Here is a 22,692-nt window from a genome sequence, read left to right as displayed (position 1 = left end):
CTGCGCTGGGTTCCAATCTCTGCCCTGACTGAAAGGGTGTCAATACCGCACCACTGGTAAAGACAAGCTATGAGTAACCCTTATCTGGCAGGTTACTCTAATAAGAATGGTGGGACCCTAATCTGATAGGTTAAGCCACCTCATCAACCCTAATTTGACAGGTTAAAATGTCTCAACCTACGCTAGCTACGTAGTTTTAAAACACAAGGATGATTGCTAAGAATCATACCCTAATCTGACAGGTGAGTTCCCATCCTTGGGTTCGCTCGGTGCTAAATCCTACTCTCATCTGAAAGACACTGAACTGAATAACTAAGTTGAACTGATTGGATAAACTGAACTGATTAGCTGAAATATACTGGACTGAGTTAACTAAACTAACACTAGAGGTATTGTTTAGCAGAGCTAAACTGAGTTTAATGAGTTCCCTTGATTGACTAAATATACTTAGTTCTGAGGACTGACTGAGAGTACTGAAGGTACTAAGATTGAATGTGAATACTGAGGTTGCTGAGGTTACTGAGCACTGAGATTACTGAATTTTCCTGAGTCATATGACTGAATATTTTCTATAGATCATGGCTTGACTGAGATTATCGTGATAAGATGACATGGCTCTAGGCACACAACTATATTTTTTGTATACAAATACCCTCAGGACTCGATGGAAGAAAACTAATAACATGACTTTCTTGAATACATAACCAACATTAACAATCTATAATATCATAACTTGGGGGATTTCATAGAGTACATGGTTATCATACATCTTGTACATAAGTAGGATTTGCAAGTAAGCATAGCATAATCTCATAAGACTAGTTCATGAGCAGTCAAACAACATTTACAAGACACATTACCAACATGAAAGTCATTGGAAAATAGGGGCATATCATGAATCCTTCACTTAGTCAGAATTTAGCTATATTGCATGATTTCTAGTTTCTTAGCAATTTTATCAAAGACCTTACATGCACCATTTTTGGCATAGGTATAATCATCAATTTAGCAATCTTAAACCACCAAATTTATGGATTTCAACTTGTATGCTAACATGTTCTCATAAAATCACACAAAGATTCCAACTTGGGAATCATACAACAACCACATGGTTACAATTAACCCACAACAAAATATTCATAATACATGATTTAAAACTTGATTCTTGAGCTCCATGGATGAAATAATTCATGGATGAACACTATGCATACCTTAGATGGAAGATTCTTGAAGATTAATGGTGGAACTTTCTTGAAATTGAATCCCCAATCAACTAGTTTTCTTGGAGCTTGAGATAAATCATAGAGTAATAAAACCCAAATCTTGAAGCTTGATCTTGAAAGAAATATAACTTTTTTTTATTGTTCTTGGATTGGGAAACACAAAGCTTGATGTTTTTTTGATGATTCTTGAAGAAATTCTTAGACTTGTTTCTTGATTTTTTTTTACTAGGGTTCTTGTTCCTTTGAGAGAAAATAAGTTGTTCTTGAGTTTGAAAAACTTGAATATCTTAGATTCTTGAAGAAGGGTTTTGTAACGCCTCAATTTTTTAACCAGAATGCTACACGGTGCCCATGACTCCGAAAAACTACAAGCTAACCCATGACTGATATCTGTACCGGAGCATTGAATAACCATATTGTAAAATAAGCAGAAACATAATACTGTAAGGCCATAAGGTTCAAATTTTAATAAACATCTGATGAAATAATGTCTGAAAATAGTATAATAAATACCAATAAAAATCTGAAATAACTATCTGACATGCTGTAGTCAGAAAGCCTCTAACTATACTGAATAAGGAGTTGAAGGAACATGTCTCTAACTAACTCCATCAACTGAAAACTAAACTGAAATGATAAATAAAGTAATGATCATATCATCCTCGAATGAAGAGGGCTCACTGCTAACACTGACTACTGAAATCTGCAATGCTACTGCTATTCTAAAACTCATGCCTCTGAACCTATGGTGTAATATTAAAAGAAAACACCATAGCGTAAATACGTCAGTACGACTGAATGTACTGAGTATACGAGTGAGGTAAGCTATATGCAAAAGGTTTATATGCATGAACAATGCTGGCTGATATGAACATGAGAACACATACATGCACAGATAACTGTAACTAAACTCGTAGTGATACTGACTACTGAGTCTAAATACTGACACATGAGTTTACTGATACTGAGATATTAAATGATTGAGTTTATTGATATTAATATCTGGGTCACTAATAAGTGAGTAACTGATACTGTATTATGGAATACTGAGAGACTGATATTATATTACTGATAAGTAATTGATTGTTTCTGACAGTTCTGATTATGAAGAACTAGTCTGATTGATTGTATCTGACAGTCCTGAAATGGAATGCTAAAAACATGGTTTATCGATATCTAATATGACTTATAAGTGAGTTTAGATAACTGATATAACTGATAACATGAATGACTGTATTTGACAGTTCTTAATCTGATGGAACTATCTGAGTTCTGCACTGTATCTGACAGTTCTGATTCTATAACTGAAACTGTGGGAGAATTTATCTAACTGACATGCCTCAAATGTGCTTCAATAACTAAATCGGGGTCCAATCTGTACCCTGATTGGAAAGGTTGCAATACCATTCCACGGGTAAAGACAAGATGTGAGTGACCCTCAAATCTAGCAGTGTCCCCATAAAAGAACGGTGGGTATCCACCTCATCAACTCTAAAGTTAGTAGTGTTGATGTCTCAACCTATGCTTGCTACATAGTTATGGAACACAAGGATTGCTTCTAGAAATCTCACCCTCAATCTGGCAGTGTGGATTCCCATCCTTGGGTGGCTCGGTGCTGAATCCTACTCCCATCTGAATAGACACTGAACATGAATACTGAGCTGAGTTGTTGAGTTCCGTTGACTGATGGAATACTACTTACGACTGACTGAGTTCATGAGATTTCTGAGAATACTGAGTTACTGTATTTTTCCTAAGTCACATAACTGATTGAGCTCTATGGAACATGGCTTGACTATGGATATCGTGAAAACATGACATGGCTCTAAGCACACAGCTATAATTTTTGGGTACAACTACCCCCAGGACTCGATGGAAAGAAACTGACACACATGACTGACTTGTTCATAGGAATAAAGTCCACAATTCACAATATCATAAGTAAGGGATTCAATACTACACATGGTTCTCAACATTTCAAATGTGGGAGGGGATACGTACTTCAACATCATGTTCACTACATATCACCACCACAATACATCAATAACGTGAAATTTATGTAGAATCATAAAGCATAGAGCATGGACTTGTTACTTGGTACTCTTAAGTCATGAAAACATGATTATTATTATTCTAGGTATTTCATCGAACACCTTGCATGCACAATTTAGGCATAGGTGAAACCATAAGATTTTACATCATGAACAATCAAGTTTTACATGTTCTCAACTTACATGGTGTCATAGATTCATAATAACACATAAAGATTCCAAATTGGGAATCATTCAACATCAACAACTTGATTATCATCATCCAACAATATAGATACCATAAATAACTAATTTCATAGATTTCAACTTACATACTAATATAGCTTCATGAAATACATTAAAATCCCAACTTGAAACCATACAACAACCATCAACATGAACATAATCATACCATAATAAAGTATTCACAATACATAATTTAAAACTTGATTCTTGAGCTCCATGGATGAAAGGGATCCATGGATGAATACTACGCATACCTTAGATTAAGACTCCGTGAAAATTTACGGTGAAATTGGCTTGAATCTTGAAACCCCCAATTGATCCCTTACTTGTTCTTGATAATCTTGGAGAGAAATTGAGCAAAAGAAGTATATTCTGATCTCAAATGTCATTAATCCCGTGTTATGGAGTATATATAAGGGTGAAGGATTACCAAAATGCCCCTAAACAAAGAGAGAAAGATGCAACTGTCCCTCTGTTGACTGTCTGACAGGCTGAAGTAAATTGATCATAACCTTTTACTCCAATGTTCAAATTGGATGAAACTAATTGCATTGGAAAGAAGACTCAAATATATTTCCATTGATATATAGAATATCTCACAGTTAATTATATACAAGAAGTTATGATCATTTGAAGTTGACCCTGAAATGTTGAAAAAAAACTGGGCAAGCACTGGAGTTAGCAGGCGGCACGGGCTAATCGCTCGGGGCTTTTGTTTAGGCACCCAAACATGCCCTTAATCTACTCTAAAAATTCCAAAACTCACCCATGATATGCTACAAGCTTTCCCGATCGTAACGCAACTTGAAAATCCAAAAATGGAGGTCGAGAAGGTTATCAAATAAATTCTTAAAGTTAAGAGGTCTAAAATGAGATTAAGTGTTGAACTTGAACACTTAGCAAAATTTTTATAAGTGTTGGAATCTCTCATGGAGCTTTACGAGCTAAATTTGACATGTGATTTTCACAGGGTCTTACAATATCTCCCCCTTGGAAATATTCATCCTCGAATAAGACTGATTGAGAGGGGAAATAATAAGCTTGACATGAGTTGAACATGAATGACTAAAACATGATTTCATGACTGACATGACTGATAAACTGAATTTATATCAAACTGGACATGCATATCTGATGCATGATTATAAAACTGATCTTATACATGAATGCATAACTGAATAGGCAATGGTACTTAGTACCAAGCTTGTAATGGGAACGTGAGCATGAATTTGGATACCAAGTTTGGTACTAAAATTTGAACATAAAACTAAATGAGTTCAAGAAAGACTGTTACCATGAACTAAACATACTGATGAGCCTGAGATTTATTACTAATTATGCCTAAGTGAAAACATGAGAACATAACTAAGTCTAGAATGTGATGCATAACTGAATATCATGATTTGAACTGAGTCTGTAACGTGTGACATGGACTGAGTATTGTGAACTAAATTGAGCCATTGAGTACATGGCGTACAACTGAGATTATTAAGTTAGGGGGTCAACTTATGAGTAACCCTTCCTCCAAATTAGGCTCACTAAGAAAAAGAGAGCAATATTTTTATGTCATAAAGGTTCAGGGAATTAGAGTGTATCTCTCCATTGGGACACTATGTCCCTTGAAGAAGCTGGACTGACTTTGCTGAAATATTGAGGAAAACTGAGGCGATGCACAAGGCACCTAGGAACTGAATCATGACTGACTATCTGGGTTCTGAAATTGTGGCATGTTACATGAATTGAGATAAGCTTACATCTACCTAGCTGGTTTATCTCAGAATGGTTACACTCTTTTATGAGATTTTGGCTAGTTCAAAAAGATGGAGAGATGGGAAAACTAAACTCTATGAACTTACCTAGATAAGACAGCTGAGTACTAAAATCATATCTTAATTAGAATTCGGTAAGATGAGTTGAGGCCTACGAACATCTTCTAAGATGAAGTGACTAAGCCTCATGCACTGTATCTGGGACTACTGAAAAGATTCATGTGGGTGTTGAGCACAAGGGCGTAAGTACACTAACTTATCTAATTAGTTGAATAATTGGTAGCTGAATACTGGGCCTGTAAGGCTGAACTAAACTTGGCCTGAATAGTTGGACTGAATTTATAGAGTATTATGCATAGAAAGTAATGACAACTGAGTAACATGAGATGACTGAGCATAGATTCCTGAAGTCTGTATTATTTGTGAATGCGAGACCAAATGTGTGACATGGTTCTAAATAGTCTGTAAACTAGAGTACTGAAACACTGATAACTGAGTAACTGATAATTATATGCTATGGTCAAGAAAACCTAAAATTAAACTGAGTTTCTGATCTGGTTACTGAACTAAAGCTGACATTATAACTCAGACTGTAGATGGTACAGAAGTACTGAATTCTGAGGCTAAGTAACTGGTAACTGAAGCCATGGTTCTGTAGGACTATCTGAGTCCTTTACTGAATATTGATTTTTGAGCTATCATTGTAACTGAGGTTTAAACTGATGCTGAAGTACTGAATCTTGATGGCTGAGTAACTGAATACTAATAGTCATAGTCTTGTAGGACCGTCTGAGTCCTTTACTAAATATTAATTACTGAGCTGACATTGTATCTGAGGATTGGGGGACAGAACATCGACCCCATGGATTCACCGAGGAATCTAAACTGAAAGTATGCATGACATATTACGAATTTATGTGATCGTTAGGAGCGTAACATGTATCACGTGGACTAAGCATTCTATAGACTGAGATACTGAAGTACTGATAGCTGAGTAACTGCTAACTGAATTATTGATAGTTATGTAAGGGGTCCGGCATAAGTCAAGGATCTGAACGTACAATCATACTCTACACTTTCACAACTTCTAAGTAAAACCCCTTGTTAGCCAATTTCTTTCATACTAACATAGCGTTCAAGCCTATCTGCATAACTACACCTTCGTGTAAAACAAGCATGCAATAATCTTTTCTTAACATGAAACATTAACTTTCCTTTATCTAAGCAACTACTCATCACTACACTGTTTCACAAGGAGAGGTTTCTGTAGGATTAAATCAGGAGGAACTGAAGTATTAATGGATACTAGCTGATCTTGAAACATAACTGAAACTTTGAGAAATAGAATATTAACATGTTTTTTTACCAAAAAGGTATGAACTGAGAGTATACATGACATAATCTAAATTTATCTGATCTATAGGGGCAAAGCATGAGTTATAGAAATTAAGTATACTGTAAAGCGTGACATGTGTACATGAGTCATGAGCTGCATGACCTGAGTTTGGAGTTTCTGCATTTATGGGACATGATTCATAACACTGAGGGATCTGGAACTAAACCCCTTATGCTGGGAACTAAATGCACACATGATCCCGTGGAAAGTGCGTGAAAGTAAGTTATGTTCATGAAACATGATTCGTACTACGGAGTAAACTGGGACTCCTTATGCTGGGAATGGAAATCATACATGATTTATGGGGAAAAAATAAGGATGGTTCGTGACCATAGAGTTGACATGCAACTCCTGAGTGGGTTTCGTGATAGCTGAGGTGCAAAACTCTACACTGAGATGAGAATGGGTTGGGAATCATCTGCCCTTACTGCTTTCTATTCATACTGGCACTATCACTAGAATTTGAGAGCCAGACTTGGTTACTTGATCTACTATAACATACTTATATTCTATTCGACACCTGCCTGTCTAACTAAACACATCATCTGTTGCGGTTTCCTCATATACTACTAACATCATATCCACACTTTCATAACTAATTTCAAGTCAATAGACTTACATTCTTGCTTGCACTGTTCAAGCCTACTAATTGGTATAACTATCCCCATGAATACATGATCTGATAAATCGAAATAATACTATCCCAACTCTACTACTGCTAAGCTTCTGACTTTAAGCTTCTAACTCTAGGTCTATGCTATCATAGAATTCTGAGAGGGATTTGATGGCATATCTAGATTTGGGTGCGAGAAGGAGTTCTCATGATCATGAAAAAAATCTGTATAACTTTGGAATAGAACTGGATTGATAGGGCATTATTGAGTCTGTAGCCAATCCCATAACTGATGGTAGGGACTGTTTGAGAAAGCCCTATCTTTAGGACCTTGAGTTCACTGTTTTTGTTACCTTGAAAGTAAGGTGGAGTTGACATACGTGGAGCATGATAAGAATCTACATGAGTTTTCTTAGAAAACCTTTTTTTAGCATAATTTGAGATATGAAAGAAGGGAAACTATTTCTTAAACACCTCGTAGCCTCCTGCACATAAGTGTGGTGTACAACACACGCATCTACAATACTCTACTAGATACGGCTTTCAGACAACCAAGGACACTCTTGAACCTTAGGCTCTGATACCAAGTTTGTAATGCCCCAATTTTCTAAACCAGAATGCTACGCAGTTCCCATGACCCCGAAGGACCACAAGCTAACCCACGACTGATATTTGTACCTGAGCATTGAATAACCATACTACAAAATATGTGGAAACATAATACTGTACGGCCATAAGGTTCAAATATGAATAAACATATGATAAATTAATGTCTAAAAATAGTATAATAAATACCAACACAAATCTGAAATAGCTGTCTGACATGTTATAGTCTGAAAGCCTCTAACTGTATTGAATAAAAAGTTGAAGGAACATGTCTCCAACTAACTCCATCAACTGAAAACTAAACTGAAATGATAAATAAAGTAATAATCACATCATTCTCGAATGAAGAGGGATCACTGCTAACACTGACTGCTGAAATCTGCAATGCTACTACTGCTCTGAAACTCGTGCCTCTAAACCTATGGTGTAATATTAAAAGAAAATACCATAGCACAAATGCATCAGTATGACTGAATGTACTGAGTATATGAGTGAGGTAGGCTATATGCAAAGGGTTTATATGCATGAACAATGTGACTGATATGAATGTGCTGTAACTGAACTCGTAGTGATACTGACTACTGAGTCTGAATGCTGACACATGATTTTACTGATACTGAGATACTGAATGATTGAGTTTATTGTTATTGATATCTGGGTCACTAATAAGTGAGTAACTGATATTGTATTATTGGAATACTGAGAGACTGATATTATATTACTGATAAGTGAATGATTGTTTCTGATAGTTCTGATTATGAAGAACTGGTCTGATTGACTGTATCTGACAGTCCTGAAACTGAATACTAATAACATGGTTTATCGATATCTAACATAACCGATAAGTGAGTTCTAATAACTGATCTAACTGATAATATGAATGACTGTTTCTTACAGTCCTGAATCTGATGGAACTATCTGAGTTTTGTACTGTATATGAGTTGACTGTATCTGACAGTCCTAATTCTATAACTGAAATTATGGGAGAATTCATCTAACTGATATGCCCCAAATGTGCTTCAATAGCTAAATCAGGGTCTAATTTGTACCCTAATTGGAAGGGTGCCAATATCGTGCCACGGGTAAAGACAAGCTGTGAGTGACCCTCAAATCTACCAGTGTCCCCATAAGAGAACGATTGGTATCCACCTCATCAACTCTAAAGTTAGTAGTTTGATGTCTCAACCTATGCTGGCTACATAGTTCTGGAATGCAAGGATTGCTTCTAGGAATCTCACCCTCAATCTGGCATTGTGGATTCCCATCCTTGAGTTCGCTCGGTGCTAAATCCTACTCCCATATGAATAGACACTGAACATGAATACTAAGCTAAGTTACTGAGTTCCTTTGACTAACGGAATACTACTTACGACTGACTGAGTTCATGAGATTTTTGAGAATACTGAGTTACTGTGTTTTTCCAGAGTCACATGATTGACTGAGCTCTATGGAACATGGCTTAACTGTGGATATCGTGAAAACATGACATGGCTCTAGCCACACAGCTATATTTTTTGGGTACAAGTACCCCCAGGACTCGATGGAAAGAAACTGACACACATGACTAACTTGTTTATAGGAATAGAGTCTACAATTCACAATATCATAAGTAAAGGATTCAGTACTACACATGATTCTCAACATTTCATACGTGGGAGGGGATACATTCAACATGGAAGTACTTTCTTAACTTCAACATCATGTTCACTACATATCACCACCACAATACATCAATAACGTGAAATTATTCATACGTGGGAGGGGATACATTCAACATGGAAGTACTTTCTTAACTTCAACATCATGTTCACTACATATCACCACCACAATACATCAATAACGTGAAATTCATGTAGAATCATAAAGAATAGAGCATGGACTTGTTACTTGGTACTCTTAAGTCATGAAAACATGATTATTATTATATTAGGCATTTCATCGAACACCTTGCGTGCACAATTTAGGCATAGGTGAAACCATAAGATTTTACATCATGAACAACCAAGTTTTACATGTTTTTAACTCACATGGTGTCATATATTCATAATAACATAAGGATTCCAACATGGGAATCATTCAACATCAACAACTTGATTATCAACATCCAACAATATAGATACCATAAACAACTAATTTCATAGATTTCAACTTACATACTAACATAGCTTCATGAAAATACATAAAAATCCCAACTTGAAACCATACAACAACCATCAACATGAATATAATCATACCACAATAAAGTATTCACAATAAATAATTTAAAACTTGATTCTTGAACTCCATTGATGAAAGGGATCTATGGATGAATACTACGCATACCTTAGACTAAGACTCCGTGAAAATTTGCGGTGAAATTGGCTTGAATCTTGAAAACCCCAATTGAACCCTTACCTGTTCTTGATAATCTTAGAGAGAAATTGGGTGAAAGAGGTATATTATAGTCTCAAATGTTATTAATCCCGTGTTATGGAGTATATATAGGGGTGGAAGATGACAAAAATGCCCCTAAAAAAAAAAAGAGAAAGACGTTGTTGTCCCCCTATTGACTGTCTGACAGGCTAAAGTAAATTGATCATAACTTTTTACTCCAATGTTCAAATTGTATAAAACTAATTGGATTGGAAAGAAGACTCAAAGATCTTTCCATTCATATATAGCAGCTTTCACAGTTAATTATATACAGAAAGTTATGACTATTTGAAGTTGACCCTGAAATGTTGAAAAAAAATTGGGCAAGCACTGGAGTTAGCAGGCGGCGCGGGCTAACCTCCTGGGGCTTCTATTTTGGGCACCCAGACGTTCCCTTACTCTACTCCAAAAATTCTGAAACTCACCTGGGATATACTACGAGCTTTCCCGATTGTAACACAACTTGAAAATCCAAAAACGGAGGTCGAGAAGGTCATCAAATAAATTCCCGAAGTTAAGAGGTCTAAAATGAGATTAAGTGTTGAACTTGAACACTTAGAAATTTTTTTATAAGTGTTGGAATCTCTCATGGAGCTTTACGAGCTGAATTTGACATGTGATTTTTATGGGGTCTTACAGGTTTGAATCTTGTTCTTGGGTTTTGATCTTGAAAGAAACCCTAATTTTGATGTTATGGATGAATGAGAGTTATATTCTTTGATCTGAGGTGATTAGGTATTAAATAGGGTGGAAAAAGACCCAAAAATCTCTTTAAAATGATGTTTCAGCACTATTTCAGGCAAAACTAATGGTCTGAGTCACGGACCGTCACTCTGGTAACTAACCGTCACTCCAACCGTCATTTTTGTTCTAGAAAATAGCCTCACTAGTTCAGTTGTGACGGCCAAAGTACAGTCCATCGTTGACTTGACGGTCCGTCATTTTGTCTATCACTCCTAGACAGCTCGGGTAGCTCTCAATAAAACGGTCATAACTTTTTACTCCAATGCTGGATTTTTGCAAAATTGGTATCGTTAGAAAGTTAATTCAATTATATATCTTTTGGTGGGTCATGATCTAAAGAATTCTTTGTTGAATAGGATATATTCTTATTTGAAGTTGACTATACAAATATCGTTCTCAAGAATTCAATCGATAAGGAATGTTTTGATTCGCCTAATTGCTAGGATATATTTGAGACTTTAATAGACATCAAACCTGATCATAAAACTACTAAAGATCCATGATATACTATGCATAATCTTGAAACATGGCACTAATATTGGTTTGCATTTTTTAGGGTATTCCAACTTAGCAAAATTTTCTAAGTGTTGGAGCTTGGAAAAAACTTAATTTGACTTAGAATTTTATGGGGTCTTACATGCATGATAAGAGGGTTAAAAATTACGCATATCTTAATAATTTTAAAAAATAATTAAGATCAATTCGAACCAAATTAACATTTTTAAAACTTGGCATTGTTTTTCAAAATACAAATCAACCCATACAATCATCCATTTGTGTGAAAAATGTTTCATCATTTCAAATCTTGAGTTCTCACTCTTTTTCTTTCTCAATAATACAGTACAAACAACAACTACTTAATAAATTGCTCAACCCTTCATAGCAGATCAATTTTTTTCTCATTTCTGATCACATAGGTGCTATTTTTTACTTCATTCTTGCTTGTATTAGTCATTTTCTTTGTCTTCATAGGTATAAAAGTTTGAGAAGAGTTCAACATTTGTTAGTTTTTTCTAAAAAAATAAAGACTTTTAAGTTAATGATGAAAAAGAAAACTTTTAGTTGTATTATCTTTGAGAATGAGTTTACAATTTTGAGTTTTGATGGTAAAATTATAGGAAGAACTTGAGTAAAACCTAGTTTCTGTTGTAGTATTCCATTGACTGTCGTGGTATTATTTGATAGTGTTTGTGGTATTAGTGGACGTGGCGGTGGTCATTGTGGTGGCACTGGTGGTGGCTGTTGGTGGTATTGGTTGATGGTATTTATGGTGGCATTGGTTGGTGGTATTTATGGTAGTTGGTGGTGGTGTCGGTATTTGTGGTGTTTGTGGCATTGGTTGGTGGTGTTTGTGGTGGTAGTTGTTGGTGTATCGGTATTGGTAGTGTTTGTAATGTATTTTTTAAAGATTTATGCATACATCAATTGTAATGTAATTTTTGTTTTTCTATTGTTTGTAGGTAAAACATGTCTCCCAAAAGAAAAGAAAGTGAAAGTGGATCAACTTCTGACCACCTAACAATAAAGGCTACAGTACAGAAGGATTCGGATGAGCTTCCTAAACAATCTCAGTCAGGGAAAAGTAAAGCTGAAGAGAGATGTGAAAACAACATTGAGGGAGGTGGATAAAGGTTTGTAGATGGTGATGAAGAAAATGAAAGTGAGAAATAGAAGGAATTAGAGAGTGAGAAAGAGGATGATCATCAACAGATAATAATGAATCACCAATGGGGCATGAATTAATATCAACATCCCAGCATGATACTATCAAAACTATTAGTATTAATAGGTTTCAAGTTACGATACTGATAGATGACCCTGTAGCAGAACTAACTGGCGAACTTGTACTTAAATGTTAGTTGGGGAAATTTTTTAGTTATTTTAGGAAAATTATAAAGAAGGAAAACATAGATGGATTTTTTAAGAGGAGCTGCTTTGGATGCTTTCCTGAGCTACCCGAGGAGCCTCTTGGCCGTTTCCAAATGAGGATGGTATATGGTCTTTTCAAGTGCAGAATCAAGTACGTGGGGGGTGATAACTATTTGGAGGAGGGGGCAAAAAAAAGATGAATGAAATCTAGATCTACTACTGTGGTATGCCGATTTGTTTTCGTTTGCGAGAGTTCGCCATAGTGATGGGCTTGAGATGCGATCATCTAGAAGAACCACCTATCACCAAGGGAATACCCCGTAAAAGATCCAAGGCAAGCAGCAAAATGAACAAACATAAGAAAAAATAGATAGGTTGTTGGACATTGCTCGATGTAGCTACAAAGCATTGAATTTGTTAACAGATCTCAAGGATAAAACCATACCAAAGCAGTACAGAGAGCAATTATTCTTAGTTTGGTTTGCCCATTTGGTTATATTGTCAAGAGACTTCAACAAGGTCATAGAAGATGATTTGTTGGCGCGTGCTGAGGATTTTGATAAATTTAAAAATTATCCCTGGGGATATGACAGCTTCAACTATCCAATATTTACTAACAAAGCTATCCTCAGGGATGACCACATTATACGGCTTTCCTTGGGCTTTCATGGTAAAATCAATCACTATTTTTACTCATCCATTAATTTATATTAAATATAGTTATTAGAGTATGACTTTTTTTTTATTGCTTCCTGTTTACATTTTTAAGCTTGGGCATTTGAAGCCATTACTCCCATCTGAAAGTAGGTAATGGATTACCCGAATGAGGTTTCTAATCCAAGGATTTTTAGGTGGTTGGCTACAAAGAACAACCCAAAAATTAAGGAGGCTAATCTCTTTAACCCTCTGAATGATGTAATACGTCTTCTTTAAGTAAAATAATTTTACTCAATGAAAGATATTGAACAGATGTTATATCTAGTGCAATAGATGTAATATTAGATACACCAGATGGGACATCTGTTGCAACAGATTACCAGTTATATGCCAACCAGTGCAATAGATGGATAATCTATTATGATAGATCATCTGTTGCATAATATTTAACCCAACAGATTAACCATTTTGATTAACTATGTTGTGCAATAAATTAGTAATCTATTGCGACAGATGATTGATATTTCCCACCAGATTATCCATATGTTTCTCTAGTTCTCTGAACCCGACTCAAATGGATTTTAACAATCTACTGCAAACTATGCAACAGATGGGTAGTCTGATACAACATATTGTTAATCTGTTGCAGAAGTTGACTGTGTTAATGTATAACCCAACTGTGAAAATTATTATATTATATGATTTAAATGTATCTGTCTTTATTTATAAGTTGTGCATCCATAGATCGTGCCTACTGAGTAAGAGTTGGTGATGACTTCTTTTATTACTCTAGGTTATGTTGATACTATAGTAGACCCAATGGTGGAGTTAATAAAGAAGGAATTGGCTAGAGCAACAGCCATAAGAAGAGCAGTAAGGCAAGGTCAGCCTAATGTTGAGGCTCTTTATGACCAACCTACTGAGGCAGATATGGGTGGTTCTTCTGGTGGAGTTGTTGGTGTTGGTGGAAGGCATGTTGATGCTGCTACCACTCATGATGATAAGTATGTTGATTCTAAAAAAAAAATATGTTTGTAAAAACCCCTTTCATAGGTCTCTTTCATCTTTGTACAGGTCTCTCTCACCCCTCTTCACCCTTGTGTTCTCGTTGCAAATGCAAAGAGTGCAAAGACAGCCAGGATAAACTCTTTGAAAAAGTAGAGGCTATCTCTAAAGCTGTCGAGGAATTCAAATCTAAGAGGGGTGTCATATCATCCATGAGGGGTGTCATACTAATCAAGAAGGTGAGAAAGCCATACACTCCTATAGCAGTAGATAAGAGGAAGAAAAGAGCATTTAGTGACGTAATCCCCGATCAAAAATAAAAAAAATTACAACTCCCCCCTCTCCTAAAACTGTTGAAGTTCAGGGGCCATTTAAGAAGGTGGACATTTACGCGAAACTTGGTTCCAAAGAGAAGAGGGATCTGTGACGGGCCAAGAATGCCAAGCGAGGCACACTAATTACCCTACACCTTCCTTTTACCCACAAGACTTCCAGACTTTGACAGATATGTCTATGGGGTCCGAGGATAAGGTAAGTTTACTACTCCATGAAGAATAAGCTATGCAATAGATGTGAAATATGTTGCAACAATTGGGTATTCTGGTACAATAGGTAGTGGTTTTGTTGCAACTTATTATCCATCCATTGAATAAGGTGCATCGGATTATTGATTCAGAGAACCTTATGCAACAAATGAACCATCTGTTATCTCTTTACAACTACTAATCTATTTAAAAATTGACTTATTATATCACAACATATTGGCAAAATTCTCTGCCTCATGAGGAAAAGGCAATTAGCGTACCCGAAAGCTTATGACGCTGCCAATAGGATAATGGACCTCGACTTCTGCAAGAAGCTTAAGGATAAGTACGATTAACTCAATAATGAAGCGTCAGCCTATGGTACGATATTTGACTTGTTAGTTTCTACATTAGACTGGGATGCAGAAGAAATGATAAAATATGTTAGAGAGGAGAGGCTAAATCCACATGATAAGAGCTCGACCGAGGCAAAGAGTATTCTTGCAGTCATGAGCATGGACGACATATATTATCAAGTTGTTGAGACACTACTTGAGGAGGGAAAGATCAAAGTTTATGACTGCAAAGAACCTGCTATCGATGAGGTCATTCTTTTTTTCCATGTGCAACCACTGATAGAGCTGTTTTTCATCTTGTTGAGAAAGAGTAAACTGATGAATCATTTGTCAGAGAAAGTGTTGATGAAGAAATCATGGGATTTTGAAGGTCAAAACAATGGCATGAACCTTTCAAAAAATAATATCGATTTTGCGTGCGGTCGCGCGCTTTTGCACACATCGAATGTTTGTTGACCGGCATAAAAATGGTCAAGCCAACGACCTTTCTGTGCGACAACGCTGTGGTAAACCTATAAGAGATCTGGGCTTATAGGGTACTAACTGGATGCTTGGAGCATGTATAGAAGAGCCTGTGAAATAACAATTTTTTATTTCAAGTCACACTTCACTTTACTTTAAATTACATGTACATATAGTGGCAATAATTTTTTTCTGATAAAATTTGAGTTTTTTATAATGCAATAGATTGTCAATCTGTTGTACAATATATTCTATCTGTTCTAGCAAATAGTTTATCTGTTGCAATAGGTTGGTCATCTGTTGCATTATGCCGATATTATTTCTATCTAATCTAAGTCTAATCTGTTGCAATAGTGGGAAGACCTGTTTGATAATTTCTAACAGATGACCTAAATTTTACAATATATGCCTAAATCTGTTTGATATTTTTCAATAATTACGCTTGAATATCTATGTTATCAACAACACCAAATCAGTAGCAAATACACTACCATGAAAATTTTAGCAATTAGGCTTGAATATCCATGTGCCCAATAACACCAAACCAGTAGCAATAACGACAACAATGTAGTATTTTCTTGCTCGATTTTATTTCTCTTCAGAAGCCTTGACTTTCTTCAACAAACCCCAGATTATTTGATTTGGTTGTGAAGGGTTCGTTCTTCATACCAATCAAAGTAATCGCATCCACCCAATTTCTATAAAAACAAGAACATAATTTCAAAATAATTAAAAGTCAATAATTAATCAACTAATTAAATTAAAAAAAAAAACATTATCTTTGAAATCTTACAAGTAAAAAACCTACGACCTAGATTTTGTTGAGTCAAAAAAGTCTTTAATAGAGCTTCATGACCGCACTTACAATATCAAAAATCTTTATCACAAAACTAGTGGATGATACGCTCGGCATTGTCAAGCTCAGATGGAAAAATGAAAAAAAATAAAGAAAAGAAAGACCAAATGCAAATAATTTAAAGAATTTGGATCGATAAAAAAAGATGACGATGAAGAAGAAGATTTAGGAATTTAGGGTTAAATTTTAGGAAGAAAATGAATATATAAGACAATGGGGGAGAAAATGACCGTTGGGTGCCAAATCAGACGCCAAGTCAGCAAAAAGTGTCAAACTGACACATTTGATGCCTATTTTATTTTACGTGTTTAAAATGAACACTGTCTACTTGATGCCTATTTTACTTTAGGTGTTTGAACTGAACACTGTCGATGGGTTCCACCTCTTTTATTTCAATGAACTTTCACTTTTTTACATGTAGTGGCAATTTTTTATGTCCAATAAAAGTTGAATTTTTATAATGCAACAGATTCTCCATCTGTTGTAACATATATTCTACCTGTTCTGACATCTGTTGCAATAGGTTGGTCATCTGTTGCATTATATCGATGTTTCTATCTAAGTCTATCTGTTGTAACAGTGGAAGACCTGTTTGATAAATTCCAACAGATTACCTACCTGTTGCAACATATGTCTAAAGTTGTTTGATATTTTCCAACAGATGTGTCGTCTGTTGCAACAGATACATTATTTGTTGTAATATTTGAATCTAGTATTTTATTTCAATTAATAAGTTTAAATCTAAGGAAAAAGTAAAATTCATAGATAAAATAAAATAAGTCGAAGCCTTCAGAAATTAACTGAAATAAATTAACGAATAAATAAAATATAAAAAAAATTATTATGGGTACATATCTCAACAAATACATCAATAATTTAAGTATTGATGCCAAGGATTCATAAGAAGGGGTGAGGTTATTACTTTGACAGGCTCAAGTTATAAATATCTACTCTATATGGTCAAGTTGTTCTTTATTTGGTGCTATGGAATTTGGCTTTGCTCGTCGTGAATCTTTATTGTCGCTTACGTATGGTTTATGTGCTTTCTGTTCTCCGTATTTCCATAAAAAGAGTAGCATATTATCAATGTTGCTCAGCAGTAGCTTCTACATCCGCCTGGAAAGTCAGAATTGGTCAATGCTAATCACGGAGATACAATAAAAAGGAAAAGGATAACTCATCTGTTCTAGCAAATGAAATAAGTCTTTCTCCTATTTTAAATTGTCCCAAACAAATTATATTTCTGTTGCAACATTGAATCAACTGTTGGGACAAATTTTTACATGAGGAAGACCTGTATGATAATTTCCAACGGATGAACCATTTGTTGTAACATATGACTCATCTGTTGTAGCAGATAGGTCATCTATTGGTACAAAGAAAAGCGGTATGAAAAGCTATTTGATTTGCTAAAATAGACGAGACTTATGTCACAACAGATACTTTATCTGGTGCAACAAGTTAGTCAACTGTTGCAACAAATGTATATATTTGTTTGATAATTTTTAGTAGATGTGTCATCTATTGAAACAAATATGTGTCTGTTTGTTAGTTGGAAGACATATATATTCACTTTCTTCAGCTCGTGCTGCTCTTCTTTGTACATTGGACATTGCTCAGTGCAACACATAACAAAGGAGTTGCAATTTCACTTTTTTAAATACTTGATAATGCCTTAGAAATCACTTTCCTTCTCCTCTTAGCCTTAGTCTCCAATGGAATAGATGGATATAAAATTCTATTTGATAGAATGACACCCCTCTTAGATATCAATTCCTTTATAGAAGCAGTTAATGTGTTAATAACATTAAGCACTACATCATGTTTTGCCCTGTAGTCTTGACATTTGTATGCAGAACATTCACTGGGAGAGGCAAAATCTGTATAACCAGTATGATCATACTTATAATGGTTTATTTTAAATACTGTAAGAGGAGTATCATTAGCGCCAACAGCAGCACCACTACCACCACCAATAGCTCCATCACCACTAAGATCATCAACAACAATAAGCCCACCATCCAAAATTGTTTTTCTTGTAATGGTTGTTGCTCTAAACACTTATATTTTTATTCTGTCGATGACCTTAGGATCCGATAAATTTTGCATAGATTGTAAAGTAAGAAAAAATGACATCTTTAACTTTCGATTGGTTGAAACTAGAGACAGATGCACAATCTAACATAAATCATTACATATATTAGAGTGATGATTAGATCATTCAAAAAAATCATTAATTAAAACAAAAACTTAATTATAATTATACTTACTGCATCCTTCGAGGGGTTGAAGAGATTAAGAAATTATATATTTTTATCAGTTTTGGCCGACAACCATCTCAAGATTTTTCGATAAAAAACTTCTTCCTGGTTGTTCACTTGTTGTCTCAAATAAAGAATGACTTCAAACGCCCAAGCCTATAAAACCATTATTGAGTAAAAAATAAATTATATCATAATAAAAGAAAGAAATATTTACCATTAAAGCCCATGGAAAACCATATAAGTTGACTGTTTTTGGCGCTAATGGAGTCAACAAATATTTGACAGTCATTTTGAAGCTTTCATAACCCTAAGAATAGTTGTTAAATGCCTCAAGATCCTCAGAGAGATTTATTAAACCAACGCTTATGTTGTTGTTAACGTCTCTCGCTTAAAGAATATTATGTACAAACCAAACCAAGCACAATGACTGGTTGTGCTTCTTTAAAAGTCCTTTACCTTTCAATGCTTCTATTAAATTTTTGTTTTTGAAGCTTGCACCAACAATGGACACCAGGTCATCACGATCACACGACTTGCCTTTGCCTTTTTTGGGTGTGCGGGGTGCTTTTTTGGGTTAGAATAGGTATAGCTTAAGAAGGAGGATAACATTTTAGTCCAGTAACTATGGCAAACTCCTTCCAACCAAAACAACTAGGCATGCTATAGTAATTTATCCACACCTCATCCATCTTATCTTTGTTTTCATAAATAAACATATGCTTGAGAAATTCATATACTATTTTATTTGAAAATGAGCATTGTTGTCCTCCGGTTAATCAAGATATTTCTCAAAACAGCTGTCCCTGAAATAAGCATCTAATTTTTGTTCTTAAAGTATTTTTCTAAAGGCGTCGAAGATTTTCCCATGGCTGACTTAACTATAAAATCACCCATTAAATCTATGGCACCATCGTACTATATTCTCCAAGATAACAATCAATGCTGAAGGTTTTAACCAACTCTTCGATGAAAGGGCTATTAACATTTGATCATCTCTTTTGAAATATTTCTCCCCCTGTGTTCATCATATTCTACTCCTAATTGAGATAACACTTGTAAAATAAGCTCATAAAGTGATGGATATAGCATAGCTGTTTCACTTGTTCCTTTACTTGGACTTGATTCGATTTCTGTTCTTTTGGGAGCCATATTATCTAGAATTAACAAAAACATACAAAAATATATTATAGTTGATTGATGCATCATTAAAAAAAGAATAATAGTAAATCAAATAAGAAAAATAGTAAAATAACAATTCCAACAGATCACTGATCCGTTGCACCAGGTAGTATATCTATTGTAGTATATAACCAACCTGTTGCAATGGATGAGTAATTTATTGCAACAATACAAAACATATCACTCATCTTTTACGATAGATGAATGGTCTATGCAACAGATCACACATTGTTGTAATATATAAGTGATCTGTTGGAACAGTTAAATAACCTGTTGCAACGGATGAGTAGTCTGTTGCAATAATACAAAACATATCATTCATCTGTTAAAAGAATAAATGATCTATGCAACAAATCACATATCTATTACAATATCATCTGTTACAACATATGAGTAATGAATTGGAATAGTTAAATAACCTGTAGCAATGGTTGAGTAATCTGTTATGATAATATAAAACATATCACTCATCTATTGAGAAAGATAAATGGTCTGTGCAATAGATCATACAGTGATTTGTCAGAATAGTTAACTAACCTACAACAACGACTGAGTAATTTGTTATGACAATACAAAACATATCACTCATCTGTTGAGAAAGATGAATGATCTGTGCAACAGGTCACATATCTGTTGCAATACATGAGTGATCTGTTGGAACAGTTCTCAACGGTCAATATTATTTAGATTTCTGTAGATGAATGATCAGTCAGAAAAATCAAGTATTAGACATGTTCTGTTGGAAGAGTTGATAAAATTTTATCCAACAGGAGCTTCATCTGTTGCTTTAGATCTTTAATCCGATGGTTCCTCCGTTGCATCAGATGGTTAATCTGTTGAATCAAATTTTTTATCCGATGGTTAATCTGTTGCAATAGATGGTTAATCTGTTACATTAGATAGTTAAATTGTTGCATCATATGTTAAATTTGTTGTATCAAATTTTTTATCCAATGGTTCCTCTATTGCATCCGAATTTTAATTTGATGGTTTCTCTATTGCATCAGATGGTTAATCTGTTGCATTATATGATAAATCTGTTGTATCAGATGGTTAATATGTTGCACCAGATGGATAATCTGTTGGAGAAAACAAAAAATAGTAGCACGATTTATTGAACAGAAAAACAGTAATATCACCATTTTTACCAAGAACAAGAACAAAACAAATCAACCCAAATCGTTGTTTTGTTTGTCTAAACACAAACAATAAAAATCAAACTTCAAAAAAATAGAACAAACAACAAAAAATCATAATTGACTTCGAAAAGAAAAGAAATACCAGAAATTAAGGTTTTATTTAGACCACATTTCAAATTAAAGCAACAAATATTAAAATTATTAACCAATACTATAAGAGAAGTTGACTCAAGTTTCTCGTTTTCTTCAAAACTAAAAAGGCCATAATTTTTTACCTGTGAAAGAAGAAAAAGAACGATGAAGAATTCGAAGCTATTATGGCTGAAGAGCAAGGTTGTCACGTCGATTGAAGGTTGAAGAATTCAAAGCTGTTGTGGCCGGAGAGCAAGGCTGTCACGTCGATTGAAGGTTGAAGTCGAAAAGGAACTTAAAGCCCAACTATTGATTGTGGGAGGTTGAAGTCGTTGAGGATTGAAAGTAGAAATTTGCAGAACTGTTGGTTGGAAGAGAGTTGAGAGAAGCTGTTGAGAGAAATGGGAGAGAGACTGGTTGATTTGGATTGAAGAGGGGCGTGGATTGGGTTGATTTGTATTTTTTGAAATGACTAGAAAGTTTTGAAAATATTAATCAAGTCCACAATTAACTTAATCAAGTTTCCAAATGATGTTTAACCCTTTAAGTTGGTCAATGTTATCAATTCTTTATTCAAGATTTAAAAGACACCTTTCCTTCAATTTTCTCCAGAGACTTTAACCCACTTTTATGACAGTGGGACTCAAATTTGTCAGCCACCTAATAATTTTGAATCTCACACAAAATAAAATTACTACTCCACAAAATATTTGTAGTTTTATGACATCCACGTAGCTCATACAAAAAAGAAAAATTGGTGATGTGGATTGGGTTGTCGGACCCACAAAGGACAAAAGCTTGTTTATCTTTTTCTCTCCGAAAATCAAAAAGTATTGTCCAACTAGAGGTGGACATTTGATTTATTTTGTTTGATTATTGAATATCGATTCGGTTTTTTGGTTTTCGAATTGACGAAAATGACAACCATAACCAAACCAAATTATTTCGGTTTGTACAAATTCGGTTTAGTTATTTCAAATTTTTATTTCGGTTTTAAAGATTAAAGTAGTGAACATTTAAAATTGGTAATTTTTCTAGAAAAATAATCTTTTTTTCAAATCTATTTTCATTCCCAAATATAATTAATTCAACGCGCATGAAGTAACCATAAATATTGACCTCGTTGAGTCATCGCCGTTGGAACGACGACAGTGGCTGCACTTGACAGAGACTGCCGATGACAGTGACGAACTGAGCAAACGACTGTCGA

Source organism: Capsicum annuum, chromosome 9 (assembly GCF_002878395.1).
Source record: "Capsicum annuum cultivar UCD-10X-F1 chromosome 9, UCD10Xv1.1, whole genome shotgun sequence".
NCBI lineage: Eukaryota > Viridiplantae > Streptophyta > Magnoliopsida > Solanales > Solanaceae > Capsicum > Capsicum annuum.
This window is presented reverse-complemented; position numbering follows the sequence as displayed.